At 38.4% G+C, this 15,676-nt stretch overlaps 1 protein-coding gene across 20 annotated transcripts in view; it reads right to left on the reverse strand.

Annotated features, from left to right (window-relative positions):
* BCAS3 (BCAS3 microtubule associated cell migration factor) overlaps positions 1-15,676 on the reverse strand; it is a 569,320-nt gene that overhangs the window by 202,017 nt on the left and 351,627 nt on the right. The window lies entirely within an intron of this gene.

Here is a 15,676-nt window from a genome sequence, read left to right on the forward strand (position 1 = left end):
GCAAAGACCCAGAAGGCAACACTTAAAACATAAACTGCCAACAGCAACCTGATCAGGTTTCATAAATCAGGGCAGCAATGGCCCTAAAGAGTGGGAATGAGAGCTCCAGTAATTGCAGCCTTCTGTCTGGGAGCATACTGTAAAAATAGCCACAGTAAGCACTCCTCCTGACCAGTCAATAGACTCCTATTAACCTCCTGGCCAATTACAGGATGATTGGCTAAGCAAACAAAGAATTATTGGCTGTTTAGTTGGGACTTTATTCAGGCCTCGCTCTTCCCCTGTTTCTCATTCTGGTCCTCCTCTCCGCCCCACCCCCTTTCCTGTTAGGAAAAAACATCTGCAAACACCTGATATTCATCTAAGTCCCTGCAGTTGTACAGTCTTGTTAAATTGTTACCACCTTTTCCACAAGCAGTTTTGGCAATTAACCTCATGGCCAGAGACTTCAAAGAAAACAACTGTTGAGTTTAACCTCTCTGAGCTACCATAGATTCTTTTATGATTTTTCCTGATTCACTTTCATCCAGAGAGGAAAAAATGCAGACTGATAAAATTAATGTTTATTTTAATATTTGGTTAATTTATTAAGAAGACAAATGCCTCAGACATTTGTCATAACGTGGTCCACTCACTTCTCAACGTCTGCACAAAGTGAGGTTTTATTTTAATTTACATTCCCAACACATGTGTGCTTCTCCGCTCTTCCACAAATCCTGCATTTGCTGGAATCCAAGGATTTGATACATTTGACCCTCTCTTGCCCCTGTTCACAAATCTCTCATATGTTTCTCAAAAACTGTTTAAAAGTTCAGAATGAAAAATGCATGTAAAATTAATGCTAAGAACCAAAGTTGCCATTAAAAATCTATTTTCATTTTATATTTTTACCCTCAAAGATACACTTTTTACATTAAAAGCAAGGCTAATCCCCAACTCTCCTGAGAATAAACTACTAGCAATAAAGATCAAAATATATGACTGAACAAGCAATACAATTCTTCTTGAGTAATCTTGCGGCCTAAGTGTTTCAGTGCAATTTATGCTATGTAACCAGCTTTTTACAGCTGTATATAATAATAACAATGGGCCTGATCTTACCAGCTGAAGGCAGGTTTGTGGAGGTGTGTTAACTCCTTCAGGACACAAACTCCATTTAGGATTTTAACAAAAGTGATTAAATATTTAGTAGATCCTAAGAACTACTGATTTCTCCTCTCTCTCTGGCAAGGTCAGGCATTGTAAAATTGCCACTAGTACTCCTGCCACTCTTTGTGAAACCTGAAGAACTCTGCAAACGATGTATTTGTGTAGCTTTTCTAGAAGTTTCATGAGGTTGAAATAATAAATCTACAGCAAAGGCAATAGAGCTTTTGTTTGATATTTACAATCACCAATACCTCCAGGTTATAATTAATTGCCCCCAAAGCTATAAATAACCGTTCTCTGGAGGATGACACTCTACGGCACAGTACCGCACGATGGGATAATTTTGTTAAGGGCCTGGCTTCAACCAAACAGCATTTTTCTGCCAATACTATCTGCAGCTCCACTGCCAGGAGTCAAAGGGAGAGAGCAGGGAACACAGCAACACCATAGCTTTTGGAGTGAGACAGACCCGGGGCAGAAATCCGCTTTTGCTACTTATTAGCTGTGTTCAAAGTGGGCAAGGACAAACAATTATTCCTATCTTGCAGGGACGTTGTGAGGATAAAATGGGGTTGAGTATATACTGTAAAGTCACAAACTTTAATTTGGCCTGTACTGTTTTAAAAATCAGGAAATATCCATAAAAATGTGAATTTCCTGTCTCTCTTGACTAAATGGAAGGTCTGGCAACGCCAAGCCCACATTTCTGCGATGGTAGCATGGAACGGAGTAGCGGCAGCAACCTTAAACACACGTAATTTGCTATAGCCCTCTCCACTTAAACCTGGCCGTCGAAGCATCTGAGCTTCGGAATCCTCCATGAATAGTTTAAAACAGAGTTTGGAACAGTGCCTGGCACAAAATGTTTGGTACATAGTAAGTACTCAATGAAAGGTAGTTATTATAAGAAGAACTACTACAGGAAATAAAATCAGTTGACTCCAAAATTGAGGGAGGTTTCATATATGTCAGCTAAACATTTTATATGGCAAAGAATACATCAAGCTCTGAAAATAATAATAAAACAACTTCTGTGTTTATATATATTTGGAAGTTTTCGAAAACAACATGTATATGTATTTATATATATGTGGTTTTATAAACCTTTCAAATATTTCTACTGATCTAAAATTCCTATAGCACTTACTTTTTATAGCGCTGCTTCTAGAATTGAGCACACACTATCTTGTGTCGGCATTTGCATCCCCAATCAACTTGTAAGCTCCTTGAGTGAGTATTCGGGAAGCATTGTTGAGAATATAAAAATACCTCTAATTCAGGCAATTAGGGAAATGGCCAGTCTCAAACAAGGAAATAGGTGAGTTGTACTTAGGAATACTTGTTCAGGGGCCGGCCCCGAGGCCGAGCGGTTAAGTTCTCGCGCTCTGCTTCAGTGGCCCAAGGTTTTGCTGGTTCAGATCCTGGGCACCGACATGGCACCGCTCATCAGGCCATGCTGAGGCAGCATCCCACATGCCACAACTAGAAGGACCCACAACTAGAATACACAACTATGTACTGGGGGGATTTGGGGAGAAAAAGCAGGAAAAAAAATTGGCAACAGTTGTTAGCTCAGGTGCCAATCTTTAAAAAAAAAAAATACTTGTTCAGAGGTAGAAGTGCGTTACATCTACTTTGATATAAGAAACACCTGTAATTAGGAACGTTGTCTGCAACTATGAGTAGGTGTTTGAAATGTTTTCGCTTTCTTCAGTAAGTAAATATTCTCCTCTGAAATATTATTTAAAATACCAATTTGCATAGCAAACCTTACTCACAGATAACTCAAAGCTCAACTTTAATTCTGCATAATCACACATTCTGTATTAGTGGGATGCAAATTAGGGACTTGATTGTGTTATCACCCATAATCCCATCCTTTTACTGTGATTGTGAGAGTTACAAGGAAAGAAACTGAAGAACACGGTGGAAGAGCGAAGCCTAGAATTCGAATCTGCCTCTGTAGCTCAGGATTCTATCATTTTTACTTTAATTATAGTCCATTTTCAAAGCCATGAAAACAACCTACCAATTTGATTAGGTCGTTTTAGACATCTGGGGAGGGAGTGGGTAGAAATATGCCTAAGAGGTCATTTTAAACAATCTGTGTTCAAAAGCAGTTTTCAGACTGACCCAAACTGGTACACACATACATAATTGACCTTGCGTTATGGAACAGTAATGTGACAGCTGTCTGTCTGGGGTTATACAGACAGAGGGATGAGTCCTCTGCAGGAGTCGAGGGGCTGCAGGGAAAAGGACAAAAATACGTCTCTACCAAGAAGATAAAAGGCACCCTCAAATTCCAGGAGCATCTCAGAAGCAGCCAGGGAAGGTCTGGTACTTTCCGCAAACAAGTGGCCTGGGTTGAAATTTGTGAGGGAAGAAAAAAATGAAATATGTCATGTACATGAAGTTCAAATCAAACCTAAAACTTCCTCTGTCCACTCTTGTTAAAAGGACTTTCATATTAAACAGAACTCTCCAGAGAGGAAAGCGATTTCTGGTCATTCTCATTGCAATATTTAGCTTTTTATTTCTTTTTAATTTTTATATTCTTTGTCAACTTAAGTAAAAGGGGGCGGGATATTTGTGCTGAGCATTTAAGAACAATTTTAAAAAGTAACATTAAATGACACGAGGGTCTGGTGCTATGCTGTACAGTTCAATGAACTCCCGCACAGATCAGCAAGATGGTTGGAAATGCCTCTCTCCGTCTGTTTTTCATCTCCAAAGTCTGTGTACTCAGCAGAGTGTGAAGAGAGCCTCTCTTCTCTTCAGAACATTCTCCCAATGGTCCTGCCCCAGCCCCCACTCCCTCTCTGTAGCCCCTGCAGCAGAGAACAGGAACTAGAGCAAATGCTTTTGTGAATTAAGAGATCTTGTGAGCGTAAATTTGGTCAGGCTGCTCCTTTCTGCAGGCCAGACCCCGCTGCTGCCCCAGGATGTGAACTGTCAGTTTGCATAGCTGGTGATGAGTTGCAGAACCATCAGCAAAGGTGAAGACGGCAGAAACAAGAAAGATTCAAGACTGGTGGAAATCATTTCACAAGGAAAATTTCAGCCATCAGTGGGAGGAAGCTTTGAAAAATGCTGCCATTTCCGAGTCAGAATGAAGGAAAAATTAAATTACTGCCGGTGAGGCGAGCCAAAGTTGCATCTCCCTCCAGGGAGAGTTTTGATAATGGTAAACATTTGACAGCTGGCCTGGAGTTGTTATCTTGTTCTAACAGTTGTTATGGTCTAAATGAATATTTCTGATAAGGACACAGAAAGAAAATTTTAAACACTTTTATATTTTTGTGTTTTAAACCTTACTTACAGTGGTGAGCCAAACAGGTTGAGAACAATTTGTCACTGAGGGCCTACTCAAAATGCTCTGATGATCCTGGTCTGGAAATCTTATCAGTATCATTATTTCAGTTAATCCATATGAAGTAATTCTTTGATGTAAATCAACTTACTAAGAAATTATCCTTAACCTGGAGCTTTCTCAGCAACTCAAAAATAATTCCAATACTTGACTTGGAGAAGTCAAGAAAATAAAGGGTTAATGAAAGCAAACTTAAACGCTCAAGCACTCAAAGCTCAAGAAAATGCAGAGAAACATCGCGTTGCTAAATAACTGGTTTTTTAGCTATTGAGGCTCAACCATTATAAAATTTTAATCTTTCACAGATTTTATTATTTTATGAAAAATATTGGGCCAAACATTTCAGAAAGGTAACAGAAATAAAGTAGCCAATATTTTAAATTTAAAAAGGACTCCTTACTGGATGCTGGAGGGGTTTTGCATCACCAGAAGAAGTAGAGTGCCTGGAGGGATATTTCATTATAAAGCACTTGCTCAACTCCTGCGTATAGCATAAGAAAACAAGTCTGAGTTATTGTCTGAAATGGTCCAGGTCTGCACAGGCACCGGATCTATCATGGTATCTAGACATATGCATAGAAGACTCAGAAGAGATGGGAGGGAGTCCAGTTGCCTTATATGGATTTGCTGATACTTGTATCTTCAGAGAAAGAACTCAAGTGCTGAGAAGACTATAATCCTCTCAATCTACTTAAAAAAAGAATATCTGCACTCCCAAATTTACTCTGCTTCTGACATGCTACTAGATGGGAGTTTACTAGTGGCCAAAAAAATAGGGACACTGGCAAAAAGCAAAGAGAAGAAAAGAATCAGGAAACAGTCCTCTGCTGGAATGAATAAAACCATGGAATTTATTTCCAGAAAAATTTTACAAAATTTGAGCTTTATTTGCCTAAAATATAATTGGCGTGAAGTTATGAGAATTTAGTATTTAGCATTCAGAGACAAATTCATTGAGCATCTACTCTGTGCTACGAATTGAGGATTCAGTCTCTATTCTCAAGCAGCAGCATGGCACGTAGGCCAAAGGAATCAGCCCACCTAATTTGTAAGTGTCCTAACTCTCTGTCACTTGTGTACTTAGAATGCACTTACGAGCATTATGCCCTAACCAAAGGAAACCTTTACCCAGTCTGTCTCTATTTTTCTTTAAAAAACAAAATCAGAAAATCTATCATTATTCCTGTATTTGTGGGAAGTAAGAGTTTCATTATTTTTTTCCCCAGGGACCCTGCCCTGCCTTAATATGAAAGTATCTAAATCGATATTAAAGTATGGTATTTTGAGAATGTTTCAAAGTAAGGTCAAACTGGTGTTAAAAACCCTACTAGTGAAGGCTAAAATAACAGTCTGGCTGAACAGTCTTAAGTGCAGCTGACTCCAATTACTAAGTACATCCTAGCGATTTTTTTACTAACAAGAACAATGCAAGCAATCTTTGAGTTCAAAAATAATGTCAAAGAGAAGTTACTCATAAGAGAAATTAGATAAATTATCCCAATACTGCAGCCATATAGGCAGCTGACAGTTAACTTCACTCTCAGCAATGGAAAAGTTGAGTTCTTCCTTTAACAAATAATTAGAAAAAGAGATGAAGGAGATTCTAAGAGGAACCAACGCTAGAAAAAAAATGTTCTTTTGACTAAAACACGCAAGAGAACTTTGGATAAGAAAATATACACATAATCTAACCACTACGAAATCATGAAAACAGTGTTTTAAAATAAATTTTTAAAACATTTTATTATGGAGAATTTTGAAAATACACCAAAATAGACAGAAAAATATAATGAAACGCCAGCATCCATCACACAACCGAACAACCAACAAACCATGGCCAATCCTGCGCCATCCACATCCACTTCCCTCCTCCTGTACTATTTTGAAGCAAATCCCAGATGTCATCAAATCAGACCCAGTAATCAGAAAACAGAGATCCTCCAAGGACGTTATTCTACACAGACTGCCTCTTTCTGTCTTCACCTCCACCCCAAAATCAATTTTTTCTAATGATAACCAACCCCACCCCCTCATTAGGATGTTGTTACCAGGACTATTACTAACCAGGGCACTATACCACTCTCGTTAAATAGAGAGCATTTCTTGGATACACAGGACTCTTGTTTTACATGAGGGCTGAAGACTTCCACATACCCTTCCATTCTTAAAATTCTATGCACCTCAGAGCAAACATCCACACTGGACCAGCGTTCCTCCACTACCAAATGGGCTCATATCATCTGGCACCAAGGTGAGTGGTTAAGGAAGCATAGTGGTTAAGACATCAGCTTCAATCATAGAGATGTGGTTTTAAATTGGTCTCTGCCAATTACTAATTTTGTGTCCCTGGGCGAGTTCCTTAACCTCTCTGGGTCTCTGTCTCCTCATCTCTAAAACTGGAATAATAGTAACTACCTCACAGGATTGTCGAGAAGAGTAAATGAAATCACATGTACAGAGTGCTTAGCCAAGAACCTCAATAATAAATGGTACCTCATGTTTAAAAATTAAGCAAGAGAATCTTATGCATCATAAGTATCAGTAATGAGAAGGAGTATGTATAGGGTGAAAAGAAGGAAGTGAAGGAGGAGGACTTTGGGGTGAAAATGCTCCATTTTTATAAATTGTACCCTCAACTAACTTCTTTTAAGAACTTGAGTATCTCAGTATAATTGTTTTGTGGGAACTTTCAATAAGAGCATAATCTAAAACACAGGTGCTTCAACTTGTTCTTAATTGTCAATCCTTAAAAAATCAAATGTCAGGGTTGGCCCCATGGCCTAGTGGTTAAGTTTGGCTCACTCTGCTGCGGTGGCCCAGAGTTCTCAGGTTTGGATCCCAAGCACAGACCTACACCACTCAACAAGCCATGTTGTGGTGGTGACCCATATACAAAATAGAGAAGCTGGGCACAGATGTTAGCTCAGGGCAATCTTCCTCAGCAAAAAAAGAAAAAGAAAAAAAATCAAATGTCCCATACACAAATTTAAGGGCCTTTGTTGAAGAAGGTAATGTTTATACACCAGTGTAAGGACTCAGGGCAGAGGGGGATGAGGACTCACCACCTTTTCTAAGTGGACCAGCCCAGTTCACTTGTACAGGTGGACTGCAGTAAAGCAAGGAGAAGTGATAGCACTCACAATGAACAGTAGCAGCAGTGCCAGTGGGTCTCTCACTTGACTTCATGCCACCACCATTTCAGTATTAGACTTTCGAAAAAAATCATTCCAATGAACAACAGGGAATGCGGAGGCACACTTTTTGCTTACTAACCGTGTGTCAGGACATTTTCAGATTAGGATAAAATATATCTTAAATCATGTACTACCAAACCACTACATTACAATCAGTCATGTCCCAGTGTCATACAGTCACTTCATAAGGAAAAGAACTGACATCAAAGTTTTATGGAGGAACTATCTACCTATTTATTAATTTAAAAATCACAAACTAGAAGCTTTTTACAGACTTTTTCATGAAAGTATTCTTTTTTCTTTCTTTTGCATTCTAAAGTTATATAAAGATTATGCTAAGATGGCCAAATGCCAGAGAACTATTTCTCCAGAGGAAAAAAAAAAAAAAAGGAAAGATTAGCAACTTTTATGTGGCTTTAAAATCAAGCCTCTGTTGGTGTGATTACCCGGTAAATGTTTGATTGTCATAACCACATAACAGGGTTCCTTTTCTTTAGTCTTTCCCACATCTATTCAATCCTGCTGCTGGAATAATCTTCCTAAACTCATCACTTACCCACCTCAAAAAGCCTTCGTTCCTTGTCCCGTTCCAACTCTCCCACCAGCACTTTCCTTTCACAGGCTGGTCCTAACCTCCCTAGATGGTTACAGTTGGATCTTCCACAACTTCCCTTCGCATATCTTTTCCTATATATACAAATCAGATTGGTTTGTCCTCAAATTAGTCCAGTATGTGTATGCCTTGAGGCCTTTGTTTCTTGCCAATAGGGGTCCCTTTCCTCAATCTTCACCTATCAAAATTCTACCTATTCTTCAAATTCTAGCTCAAATGGCATTTTCCCCCACACAGCCTTCTCAGATCACCCCAGTGAGAACTGATCCTGCTCTCCACTGTACTCTAAGAGGACTTGATCTGCCTTGTACTATGGTCACTAGAGTTTTATTTTTATCACCTGAATTCCAAGTTTCTGGGGATAAGGGAGCATGCCTTTTTCATTTTTTGTACCCCTTAGAGCATGGGGCACTGTGACTTTTAATCACGCTGAACTGTGCTGCATATTTGAGATCTAGGAAACCGTCGATAACAGCATTTACATCTTTTCTGATAAGCAGTCCACACAAGGAATCCTCTGAAGGAAATTTCTTAATTGGCTCACTAACTCCTGAACATTATGGTTTCTGCTATAGACAAAGGCCGCACTGAACCCATCTGAAAAATGCACAGTAAACAAATGGAGCAGCCAATTCTCTCTTGACAGAGCGAGTAAGAAACTGAAGAAGGAAGACACATGTGTAAGAGGAAACACTAAACCACAAATATGGAAACAGTATTTGTGAACTTCTTTCGGCCAGATCACAGACATCTTTAACCTCATCACACTTCCTTAAAAGGAGCAAGTCAGGAAATGGGGAAGGAAAAAAATATCTTTAAACTTTTTTTTTTTAAAGTCTTCCAAATTTCAAGATTAGATCATCTTAACTCTAAGGAGAATAAAGTATAATCTTTAAGAATGCATTTACTGCTTCTCAGCCTTTTGGCTAATATCAAGTGAAGAAAGCATCTCTATTTCAAAACTTCAATCACCAGCAATTAATACAAAGTAAGGGGCCAGCTGGGTGGCACAGCAGTTAAGGGCGTATGTTCACTTTGGTGGCCCCAGGTTCGCTGGTTCAGATCCCGGGTGTGGACATGGCACAGCTTGGCAAAAGCCATGCTGTGGTAGGCATCCCACATATAAAGTAGAGGAAGATGGGCATGGATGTTAGCACAGGGCCAGTCTTCTTAGTGAAAAGAGGAGCATTGGCAGCAGTTAGCTCAGGGCTAATCTTCCTCAAAAAAAACCCCAAAAAACCAAAAAAACAAGGTAAGTGCTGAGGCAAACTAAATATTTAAAATATTAACAATAACTCTTGAACATCCAAGAATAACAAAACTCATCTCCATCTCCATTATAATTGAGTTGGTTTTTTCCTAGATCAAATAGATTTAATGAAGACATACAACAAAAGGCATAAGATGAATTTAAATATAACTTACCAAAGATTACAGCTAATTTAAGATGGTGTTTGAAATAAAGTACTTTCCTTTTTAAGAATATACTGCTGGTGAACATATACCAATTTAATATTATTTTTATTCTCATCATAATTATTTGGGTATGAAAAGAATATTCCAAAATGTTGCATCTTCTGAAAATACTCAACAATATACCCAAAGAAGAAAAATTTTGTTAGTTTCCTGCTGAATTCCTAAAAGTAGCTGTCATTTGGACCAAGAGCAAAAAACAAGTGTTCTAGTAAAAAATTCTAGAATTTCAACAAAGCAAAAGTCTCTTACTCCAACAATACTTCTTAAACACCTAAAACAATCAAATATAACACATTATCCATTTTATTCCCCAATGTCTCAATATTGCCCCTAAATGAATAATGTATTTTATCACTATAACAATCAAGTCAGCAAAAAATGCAAAATCACTTACTAGAAGATGTTTGTAAATGTTGAAGTAACACTGTAATGTGAGTTTACCCCCTACAGAGTAACTTTGTCCTTCTACAAGTCACATAGCTGAGGTATAACAGTAACTTTTGAGGTGTACTGTGAAAGCAGATACTCCTACACTCTCCATATGTATTCAACACTGGTAATTCAATCTGAATCTTGGGTCTCTGAATCCTAAGATATTTGCTGAGGTTAAGCTTAGGTTTGTGGTTTTAACAAAGCTGAGACTTCTAAAGCTGTGCTGTCCAATATGACAGCCACTAGACACATATGGCTATTTAAACTTCAATTAATTAAAATTAAATTAAAAATTAAATTCCTCAGTTACATTAGTCACATTTCCAGTGCTCAATAGCTACGTGTGGCTATCACATTGGACAGCACAGATCTAGCACATTTCCACCATGGCAGAAAGTTCTCTTCTACAGGACCATTCTAAAGATTACCAGTCTTATAGGTCGTTATTTGCTCTAGTGTCATTGCTTCAAGGCAAAGTGAAGATAGAACTGATAATGCAACCTATTAATTTTCTTTTGCTTTTTTTTTAGGCTGAAAATTAGATCTTTATGATATTTCAAAATAAATTCCCCACCACCTCAAGATGTAAAGACATGAAAGAAAAGAAAGTGGCCCCTTGGTAGAGGCAAAGAAAATAAACCAATCAAAACAACTACAACTACATCAAAACAAAAACCCACCATCATCCACAGAGCCAGTGGCCTGTTCAACATGGTCAAGTGGTATGAACACAGGTTTTGAAAGCAGACAAGAGCTGAGTCCTGTATCCCTTCCTACTCGCTCACTAATTATGTGACTTGTAAGCAAGTTACTGAATCTTTTTGTGCCTGCATTTACCAAAAAAGAAAGAAGTAAATATCAGGTCAGCTTCCTAGGCTTGGAGTCAGCATTAAACAAGATAATGTATATTTGGCATCAATTAGTACAGCATGCGACACAATGCAGTTGCACTGGCAACTATTCTGGAAGACAAAAAACCCCACGATAATAATGCCACTAATAATAGCTATTAGTAAACCAAGTCTTTTAATTAAAAAAACAGCTTTATTGAGCTATAATTAACTATCATAAAAATCATCCATTTGAAGTGTACGATTCAATATGAACTAAGTCTTCTAAAATGCAATTCAACATTTACTCATTATCCACTGCAGCCTAGTGAGTATGCAAGGTTCTAGGGCAGTGCTTCTCAAATGGGGACAATGTTTCCCATCAGGGGACATTTGGCAATGTTTGGAGACATTTTTTATTGTCATGATGGTGGGAAGCCTACTAGTATTTAATGGTTAGAGGCCTGGGAAGCTGCTAAACATCCCACAATGCACAGGACAGCACCCACAACAAAGAGTCATTCAGACCAAAATGCCAAGAATGCTCAGGTTGAAAAACTTGGTTCTAGAGATACAAAGACGAACAAGAGATGACATCTGTCTTCTAAAAGCTTACTGTCTGGTGAAGGAGTGCAAGGTGAAAACAGAGCACAGGATGCTAGGATTTCAGAGAAAATCTTATGCCAAAATATTGGAAGACAAACAGGAATTTGCCAGGGGTACCCAAGATGGAAAGGAATGATTTCATGTAGAGGGAATAATATGGGAAAATATGTAGATATGTAGAAAGCATGTCAGAGTCTAAGAAGTTCTAGTAATTTAGAATAGTTCAGAATAGTTAGAGCTCAGGCTGCTTATCAGAGAGAAGGAGAGTATAGAAGATGAAGTGGGAGAGGTAGGTACACAGGAGCCAGATCGCAAAGTTTGTATGCCATGCAGGAAAGAGTTAGGACTTGATCTTATAATCAGTGGTCGGCAAACATTTCCTGTAATGAGCCAGATAGGAAGTATCTTTAGGCTCTATGGTCTCCGTTACAACTACTCAACTCTGCGATCATAGCAAGAAAGCAGCCAGAGACAATACATAAGTGAATGAACATGGCTGTGTTCCATTAAAACTTTTATTTATGGGCACTAAAATTTTAATTTCATATAATTTTCAGGTTTAATAAAGTATTCTTCTTCTTTTGATTTTTTCCTACCATTTAAAACTGTGAAAACCATTCTTAACCCGTGAACTGTTCATAAACACGTGGTGACAGTAGGTTGCCAAGCCCTGCCGTAGTGAACAAACAGGACTTCAAGGTGACAAGTTAGCTGATTAGATAAAAAATGAAGCAGGGCATTTCTCTTCAGATCTCTGGAAGGCCTGACCATCTTCTAGCTATTCCTGCTAAAGAACAAATGGACTTGGCCCTAAATTTTGTCAAGAGCTTGCCTGTAATACTTAAAATGAGATGATATGTTAACTAAAGGAATAAAAAACTCATTTCAGGCTACTGTGGTGAAATGACATTTACCTAATGCAGATATAAATTTCTTCATAATTAGTGGACACTTGACACTAACGTAATCTGATTACTGCAGCAAAATCATCCTTAAACTAGCTCCCCAGTGCTAAGATAGTAAGTCCTTGAATTAAGTGAGTTAGGACTAAGTGACACAAAGTAACAGCTATTAAGAAACAATTCCGTATTTATAATCATCTGCTATAATGAAGATAATACCAACGGTCGCATAGCGTCAGTATGAGAAGCATGAAACAGGGTGCTGGACACATAGGTTAGGCATCCTCACTAGCTCAGATAGTCCTGCTACTATCCCAAGTCAGATTCTGGAAACTTCAAGCTACTAGAAACCGCCTACCTTTAATTTGGAACTATTTTAAAGACAGGAGTGCGATAACATGAATTCAAATTGTGAAAACAAAATATCACTTTTACTAAATTTTAAAAATGTTTTACTAAAAAAACTGTGTTAGAGAAAAGTACAGAGTACTAATCCAGAGAAACATTTCTTTAAAAAATTTGTTGCTTCACGATTCCAATTTTTTATTACTCATAAGAGCCACAATGGTACATAGTACTATAATGCCATTTGAAATCTGAACAACTGTCTTACATCTTTGATGTGGTGACTCATTAGGAATAATTATGGTCTTTCTTAGGGACAATAAACATGCCAAAAAGATTGTTTTGAGGATTAACTGATCTTTTTGTAATTTAATTACATTGTTGTTAGCACCATGGAGTTGATTCCAACTCCTAGTGACCCTGTGTACAGCAGAGCTGAACCGTGCCCAGTCTTTTTGCACCTTCCTCTCACCTTCCAGCGCTCTATCAGACAATGATCCACTGCCATTCATAGGTTTTTTGTGGCCAATTTTCTCTAAGTGAGTGGCCAGGTCCTTCTTCCTACTCTTTCTAGTCTGGAAGCTCCACTGAAACCTGTCCACCATGGGTGACCTTGCTGGTATTTGAAATACTGGTGGCATAGCTTTCAGCATCACAGCAACATGCAGCCGCCACAGTATGACAACTGACAGACAGGTGGTGTGGTTCCCTGACTGGGAAATGAACCAGGGACAAGGTGGTGAGAACACCAAATTTTAACCACTAGATCACCACTAACCACCAGTGCTTGGTATATAGTATTTGCTTAATCAACATTAGGTATCATTAATTTGAAATGTCATTATAATCACTACTTCAGTTTCTTTCTAAATGTCTCAGCATGACAGAGTTCTCCCAACTTTATAATACTTTTCTAAAGTCCAAGAATTGAAAGAATCTGGAAATTGCATGGTCCAACTCTCATGTTATATAAACGATTCACTGACCAAAGTCACAGAGGGAGATGGTACAGCTTTGTATAAAAGAGTGAGGGCTCTGGAGTCGGACATGCCTGTCTTGAGTCCTGGCTCAACCAGCCTGTCAGCTGAGTTAATTCTGCCAAAACCTCAATTTCCTAATTTATGGAATAGGGATTAAATGAGATAATGCTAATAAAGCACTGAGTGCAGTGCCTAACACATATTTTAAAAAATCAATAAATGCTCACTATTATTATTCATCTTAATCTTCCTATTATAAGATTATATTTCCTCTGTTCATCGTTTTTTTGGTCTTTATTTTACCTTCAATTTTTTTTTTGGTATTGTGGTAAGGACACATCATGAGATCTACCTTTTTAATGGATATTTTTGCTTTTTTTCTCCCCAAACCCCCCCCAGTACATAGCTGTATATTTTAGTTGTGGGTCCTTCTAGTTGTGGCACGTGGGATGTCACCTCAACATGGCCTGACGAGCAGTGCCATGTGTGCGCCCAGGATCTGAATCTGCGAAACCCTGGGCCGCCGAAGTGGAGCATGTGAACTTAACCACTCGGCCATGGGGCCGGCCCCACTCTGTTCATCTTTTGAAGAAATGTGTATAAATTGCTCCTGTGTTTATTCTGAACTTCACTCCTATCTAACGATACTGGCCAGCCATACCAGACTGAGGAAGACTATAATACTTATTTTCCAAATCAGGCAAACTCTCCCTCCTCCTTTCTGTGTGTGCTTCTTTTGTTAGACTATGCCTCAATTTCAAATTACTTTATAGTCTTCCAATGCTCCAATCTTTCCAACTCTGTTCTATGGATCCTGGGAATACATATGTGAAAATCGTGCTAAATATGTCTTTAACAAATACTTTGTGAAAGATTATACAATAGGGAACAAAAGATGGTGTTTTTGGAGATTTCATGCAGTTGTGGGCCAATGAACTTCACAGAAAGCACCCTTCCAATTCATTTGCTTCAAAAGGCTAAGGAAATAACCTATTTCCTTTTCCCTCTTTTCTATCTGCTTTCTCTGATGTGTTCCCAGATACTCAAAGAAAGATTCAGATATCCATGAAATCTTAATATGCTGCTTGAAGCCAGAAAAAATAAAGAACAGTATGCCACTATTTAAGACCAGGAAGAATCCATCAGTACTTGAGGGGGAATTTGGTTCAGTCTTAGAAATTACTAAGAGTCTTTCTTTCCCAGTTAACAGGAAAGTAATGTCAAACGGCTCAAATTTGCATGGAATTCTACTACTCTGAAGAAGCCTTAAGTAATCCTACAAACTTGGCAATTAGTCCAGCAGCCTACATCTTCATCTGTTTCCAGAGGAGCGGCAGCAATTTCTGGCTTTTCCTACAGCCCTTGTACTTGACATCATTTAGCCTAGACTTAGACCTTGACCTTGCCTCTATAGTTGGGGAAGAGTTCAGAGGGACCACATCTCAACAGAAACAACGTTAAGTGTGAAAGTCTTTACCCAAGTTCTCTCTCAATGAGTGCTCTTTCATCTCTAATGTTGATCTTTCATCTCATATGTTCATCAGAAGGGGATGACTTCAAATTCTCCCTTCTATCTGAGAACATTAAGTTCATAATTTGTTATTGTTGTTGTTTGTTTCGCTTTAAGACAGAAGTAAAAATGCCAGAAAGGCCATAAGGATAACTTTAAAGGCTCCTCTCACACTAATGACTCTATCTTTTTACCAGCTTTGTTCATCTGATTAGATTAGATTTAAATTTTCCTTTAATCTTGCGTATTTGACAAGGTTCTCTAAG

Source organism: Equus przewalskii, chromosome 10, assembly GCF_037783145.1.
Source record: "Equus przewalskii isolate Varuska chromosome 10, EquPr2, whole genome shotgun sequence".
In the NCBI taxonomy this organism is placed as follows: Eukaryota; Metazoa; Chordata; class Mammalia; order Perissodactyla; family Equidae; genus Equus; species Equus przewalskii.